At 40.6% G+C, this 6,830-nt stretch overlaps 1 pseudogene; it reads right to left on the bottom strand.

Moving 5' to 3' along the window:
• Positions 1-1,085: 1,085 nt before the first annotated feature.
• LOC101572067 lies at positions 1,086-1,872 on the bottom strand (annotated as a pseudogene).
• Positions 1,873-6,830: the final 4,958 nt, after the last annotated feature.

The raw sequence follows: 6,830 nt of genomic DNA, 5'->3' as shown, positions 1-6,830 counted from the left end.
AAAAGGTGAGGTCCAAAATGAAAGGATTTATTTGCAAATTGGATGACAATATGTTTCCATAAGCATTCTGGCGAATTTAGATCTATGGACATACGTGACTTTGCAACACGTCTTACAATTACAGTGGATTCCCTGTGGAGCCATCTTCAGCGGCTGGCCCCAAGCAAAAGCAGCACTGGGCTATTAACCACAACATCACAGGTGAATGTGAGAAGTGCCTTTCAGGCTGCTGTTCTTTTTATTTTTTAAGATGTTAATGGGAAGAAATGTGAAAAGATTCATGTTATTAAAAAGAAACAAGTTGTCTTCCTGGTGTTTTTGCAATTGAAGTTGAAAGAAATAATTCATGGACTTCTATGTAATGAATAAGCATTTCTTCATTGAAGAATTTTATTAAAATAATATTTTAAAAATGAATCACACCTGCCAAAATTTTGTGACTTGATAAAAAGAAATAGCTCAATAAGAAGTGCCAGGCAGAATTTGTTCTATAAGTTGATGCTGAATCAGAGCTGGGGTGATGAGACCCTCATTTATTTTTTATATTCTTCTTCTTTTTTTGCGGAACCAGGGATTGAACTCAGACCCTTGCACTTGGCAGGCAAGTGCTTATTCTACTGAGCCATCTCCCAGGCCCTTTTCACTTATTGTTTTTTAAGGACATTGATTTGTCTCATTTTGTTCAAGATCCAAATAAAAGTTTAGTATCCAAAACACATTTTCAACAAAATTTTTGTGCATAATGTAAACAAACAGCACCAGGCACCGCTATAAAATTTCCTCACACAGTCTCTGCAGGCTGCTTCACTAATAAATGGGACTTAACTTCTTTTAAATGCTTGTGACTGCAGAAAACTATTCAGACTATTAATAGAATACCAGGTGATATTTTTCCAGATATTTCAGATACCCAGATAAATTCAGTCTCTACTCTGACCATCAGCTTGAACTGCACAGCTTAAGTGAAGAAGCGTCGCTCGCACAGTGATGAAGCAGATGATGTAGCCTGCGTGGAAACGCACGGCACACGCGCAGGCTCGGGCTGCCTTCAGCAGAAACACCGTCGGTCTCGGAGATCTGCTGCCTCACAGCGGCTCGTCAGCTAGATCATGTTGGCCAAAATAGCAGATCAATCAATTCAAAGCAGGGACCCTTTCATCATCTTCGGTGTCCACTGACAGCCTCACGTCAGAGCACCTTCTCGCAAGCTGCAGGATCAGGGAGTGAGCTTCGTGGAGTAAGGTTTTTCAAGGCAAGCCAGTAAGGCATAGAACCATCTCCCCAGTGGTGGAGTCAAATCTCTTTCTTCAAGCCAATTACTCAGATATTGCAAGACATAGTACTGTTGCTTGATTCATGCTGCCTACAATGCTAATTGAGAGAGGAAACCCAATTTGGACATAATCCCAGGGCTTCCATTCACGGTTGGCCCAACAGTCCCTTCAGCACGTAATCTTTCTCCTAGACAGAATTTTTTCCAACCTTCTTCATCTTCAGATTTTGGCATAGTCCAGGTACTGTCCAACTGCCTGACTTCCAGTCACTTCTGTATTTACATTTTGTTGAGCAGCTGAAAATTGTGCCACTCGTTGCTGCTGCCCCTGAAGTGTTGGGGAATGACCGTCAGGGGGCAGGATGGCATCCTGAAAGGGAAACATTCACACTTTGCTTCCTTTTCAATTTCTTTGAGTCAATCTGAGCTACCACAACATCGGGACACCAAGCTGCTTGGATCTGAATTCACCTCAGGTATTCCTGAGACATCCTTGGAGGTACCGAGGGATTGAAGCCTTCCGTCAAGTCTCACGGTTCCACTGGCAGCAGCCGGGACAGCAGCTGTTCCACTGCAGACTCTGCAGGTAACCACGCCATAGTCTCACATCCCCCCATTCTCAAGGGGACCCTCACTTATTATAAGCAACATACAATTTATAATGGGCTAATGGTGCCATTCATTTGATAAGTGGCTAGGCTAGATCTTAGGATACACCTTGTTAAAGAAAAAATAAAATACTACCACATTACTAATATAGGCCAGATTTTTAATGTGCTAGGGGTTTTAAACACCTAATCCTTTAGACATCAAATTCTTTAAATCTATATAGTTTATAAGTGAGAAAAGAGATTCAGAGGTCACCCACATGGAGATACCATCAGGACTAGTAGTGCCCATTTGTGCTTTGTTATCTGTCAGGGATTCTAAGAAGAAAGTAAAATTCATTCCAACTCTTAGTCACAGAGCAGGATGCCTGGTGAGCTGAAGAAGCAGAGTGCTACTTTCCAACAAACACCTTTCTTTTTGGTTACCTCTTTCCAACCTCCTTAATATTCTACTCCATAAAACCAAAGTGGGGACCTGGTCCACTGATGGTCTGGCCAAAGTAGAAATAGTACCCCTTGCCCATGGGTCCAGCACACAGAACTGCAAAGAGTAACCAGAAACAGAAGCCAGTCTGGGTTTAAAGTGAAAAGGCATAACAGAGAGAGGAAATCAAGGTTTGCGGTAATGGGATCAAAATTAACAGGAAGAGGGCTCTACAGAGAATCACCAAGCAGGAAGACACTTTGTGGCAGCAGTGTGGTTGTGAATGGATACAAGGCAAAGGAATAATTAAATAAAGAAGCAATTTTTTCCTTCCTTCCTTCCTCCTCCTCCTCCTCTTTCTTCTCTCTCTCTCTCTCTCTCTCTCTCTCTCTCTCTCTCTCTCTCTCTTCCCATTCCCTTCTTCCCTCCTTCCCCTTCTTTCTATCCTCCTGCCTCAGTTCCCAGAGTGTTAGAGACATTTTAAGGTTGCCTCCTTGTCCTTCTTGGTCTAGCTAAAAAAAAAAAAAAAGGCCATTCATTTGTCTTTGTCCATAAAATAAACTCAGATTGACAAAAGTCTCCTTTCAATACCATTTTCTCTCTTGACCATGTATTGCAATTGATCAGAACAATTAGCAGTGATCCAATCCAACTAGAAAAGTATTTTAAACCAACTGACAATCTGAATTCTAGCTCTGTGAAGGAGCTTTGTTGTTATTATGTTCAAATATATGCACTATTTCAAAGTCAAGGGAGGAAAACAAAATTCAGTTAAAGGCATTGAAATGCCTATTTTTGAAAATCACTAATGAGCTCTTTTCAAGGTGAGGTGTACTCTAGCATACAGACAAGGCAATACCAGAATAAAAGGAACAAATAAACAAGTAAAATGTATTTTCAGAGTTCTAGCCTTGATTTCCTCAAAAAAGAATTCAAAATAGATCAAATCAAAGCATTTTTAAATGCCAAGGTGGCTTTACCTGCATAAAATACAGCTCTTAAAAAATCAGTACCCTAAATGGCAGATTGGTAATGAAGGTCAGGCAAGCAGCTTGCTTAATTTATCATGAGTTGAATCATGCACCTTTATTAGCAAATGATGGATAACTTCCTAACTTAGCAATATTTTAGGGTCTGTTGTTTTCCATAACATGTAAAGTTTTTAAAATATGAAGACAAATGTGTACATAATTATTTTTCTTTGGCAGAAAAAGAGGGCAAATGGACCTCACAATAGCCATGTTTATGTGCCAAAATGAGATTGCTTTATTTACACCTGGAAAAGTCTCTGTGAATCTGGACCACATTGTTAATGACTTTTGAACTTAAGAATCAAAATTGAAAAGGATAAACCTGTCAAAATAGCATTTGCAGTACAGACTTCATAGGCTAGGGGGCACAGTTGTTTCAGCTGATCCAAAGCTATGAAAATCAGAATTTGTTTATGTATTACTTATTCAGTGCCCTAGAGATTCTAAAATTTGGATCATGAATGCAAGTTTATTCTCACAAAAAATCCAACTCAAAATCTGTTAGACGGAAAAGCAAAATATGATTATGATTGGGGGGTGATAGGGGTCCTCGGCTTTTGAGATAAAATAGAACACACTCCAGAAGACCTCTTGCTTCAGCATATTTTCATCAATCCACCCACTCAGTTTTTACACTAGTTTTCTTTCTCCTAATAAAACCAGCACCTTCCGAAATAAGTGATATGTATGTACAAAATGTACTTGACAAATACATCAAGAAGAATTTGAGTATCAGGAGGAAATTATAGGGTTGATCCTAAACAGTGATATTATGTCTTCTATGAAAGTAGATTCTTTTTTTTTTTTTTTTTTTTTTTTTTGCGGTACCAGGGATTGAACTCGAGACCCGAGACCTTGTACTTGCTAAGCAAGTGCTTATGCCACTGAGCTATCTCCCCAGCAAGTTTGTTTTGTTTTGTTTTTGGTATTGAAGATCAAACTCAGGACATTGTGCTTGCCAGACAGACACTTACGCCTCTTTTTAAAAATTTTTTTTCCATGTATTTGGTACAGGGTCTCACTATGCAGCTCAAACTCAAGAGTTTTCCTCCTATTTTCAGCTTTCCCAGTGCTGGGATTACAGGGGTGCACCACCGTGCCTAGACTCGATTGCTGGCTCAGCATGCCCAGGGGTGGGGCCAGCATGTCAGGCAGGACCAGGGATCAAACCCTGGTCCCTATGCTTACCTAAGCAGGCACTTAGTCTACTGAGCTATCTCACCAGCCCATGCCTCTCTTTTTTAAATGCATACATCCCAATATTTTTTTTTTTTCCCAAAGAGCTTAGCTAGTCAGTGGCTTTGCATCATATGTGTTCCTTTACTTGTCCCTTTCCTACTTAGGATTTCCCAAGCCTGTTTTTCCACTTTATCTTCTTTAATATAATACTCTTCAGGTTGTTTCTTGCCTTAATTATTTTCTTTGTTTCTCAAACAAAATACTAGATGACTACAACTTAAAGAAGGAGAGATCGGCTCACAGTTCATAGAGGCTTTAGTCTGCAGTCAGCTGACTGTAAAACAGGAGAGCACGGCAGCATGGCGTGGCCCAGGGCAACAGCTCCTGCCACAGCACCTGGGAAACGGAGAGCAGTGGAGGAAGGGGCAGACAGGCCCTGCCAGACCTCCCGCCATGGAATTTAGCTTTAAACTCATCGGGGGCTGACTCGCTGGTGAGCATCGTGCCCTCATGATCCAATCAGCACCTAGAAGGCCTTTCTCCAAGCACATAAGGCTTTGGGGGCGACATCCAGATATGAAGGACGACAGCTCTCTTCTTCACACATGATCTGTGATCCAAACCCAAAACACCTTCCCTTCACTCACATCTTCTTTCTGCTCCTGTTCATGCCAGCACACCCATTCCATACTCAAAATTCCTGCTTAATTTCATGCACGTTTGCCTCACAAACCCAACTTCTGTTTCCAAATTCAAACTTTTTTCTTGAGTGACAGCTGTTTGCTTTCCACACACCCAACAACCTCAAGTAGGATAGTCGCAGACCAGTAAATGAAAGCACTAGTCCCAGAACTACACACAGAAAAAAAAAAGAGAGAGAGACTCAAAGAAATGATCTGAAGCTATAGTGAAGTATCTAGATAAGGGACTTAGGCTCATATAAGAGATTGAACTCTTTTTCAAAGCAAATATTTTTCACCTTTACCTCCCAAATACAATCCAAGCCCATGTTGGCTCTATAACCTTCACCAACCACACCCACACCCATGCCACTCCTGTGGATGTGATATTTCACATGGCGGAATGGATTTTGCAGCAGTAATGAAGATTACCAATTAGATGACCTAAAATAGGGAGATTAGACTAGATTATCCAGGCAGGCCCCATGTAATCCCATGGGCTCTTAAAGCAGAGCTCTTCCTCCAGCAGGTGTAAGAATGTGAAAGATTACATCTTCTGTTGCTATCTAAGATGAAGAGGCTGTGTTGTGAAAGATGGGAGCCTCAGTTACTTCAATTCTAGAAACCAAATTCTGCCAACAACCTGGAGAAACTGAAAATGGAATGGGGAGCAAAAGCCTCCAGAATGAGAGCCTGCTGGGCATGTGCACACCTGTAATCTTAGCAGTTGGGAGGCTGTGCAGAAAGATCACAGAAAATCCAAGGCCAACCAGGGCTGATAGTCAGGTCAGGGGCAGCCTGAACTACATAGCAAGACCCTGTCTCAAAAAACAAACAAACAAACAACAAAAAGAATGAGCACCCTGTCCAGCTGATACCTTGATTTTAGCAATGAGGCTCTGAGTGGAAGATCCAACAGGTCAGTGCCATGTGAAGGGACGTGTGACCTATGGAACTGGGTTTGTAGTCACTGTTTGCAATGGTGGGAGAAACCAATATGCTCTCCATTCTTATTGCATGAATTTAAAGCCTACTTAACTCTTTACACTGGTTTCACTTTAGCTCTTCTTTATTTGTGATTGGAAAAGGTTTAGTTACTCAGTCTACAAAAAAATAAGGTCTAGAAATTAAAACTTTAGCTTCTTAAGTTACAGGACATTGAATGTGGCCTTTTTAATGGAGGAATACATGTCTCTAGCTATCCACTGAGTGGCTGACTCTGTGCTGGTCACGTCACAGATTCTACTTCCATATGTTATGGAGGAAAAACAAATGTTCAAACTGGAGGGAAAATCTCCCAGGAACTGTCTCTAGTGAAAAGTAGAACAAGCAACATTACTTTAAAAATAAATAGGCATTTAAAGAAATACTTTATTTTTAATCTAATTCTAATATGGAAAATGTCAGGATTTCAGGAACCAGGTAACAGAAGAGAAATGTTTCTAACTGTAAACATTTTTAATTTTAGGCAACCAACTGAACTGTGCAATAAATCAAAAACTTTAAATTTTGTGTATTAGCTTAATTGACTGATTTTGAGTATGGGGACATTGCCCTGGAAAACTTTATTCAAATAGGCTATTGTGGGCTGAGGCAGGAGGATCTCTTGAATGTAAGAGATTGAGACCAGCATGA

The sequence above is a fragment of the Octodon degus genome, unplaced genomic scaffold, assembly GCF_000260255.1.
Source record: "Octodon degus isolate 3935 unplaced genomic scaffold, OctDeg1.0 scaffold00009, whole genome shotgun sequence".
Classification (NCBI taxonomy): domain Eukaryota; kingdom Metazoa; phylum Chordata; class Mammalia; order Rodentia; family Octodontidae; genus Octodon; species Octodon degus.
Note: the sequence above shows the minus strand (reverse complement) of the source record. Positions and strands in the feature narration are given on the sequence as shown.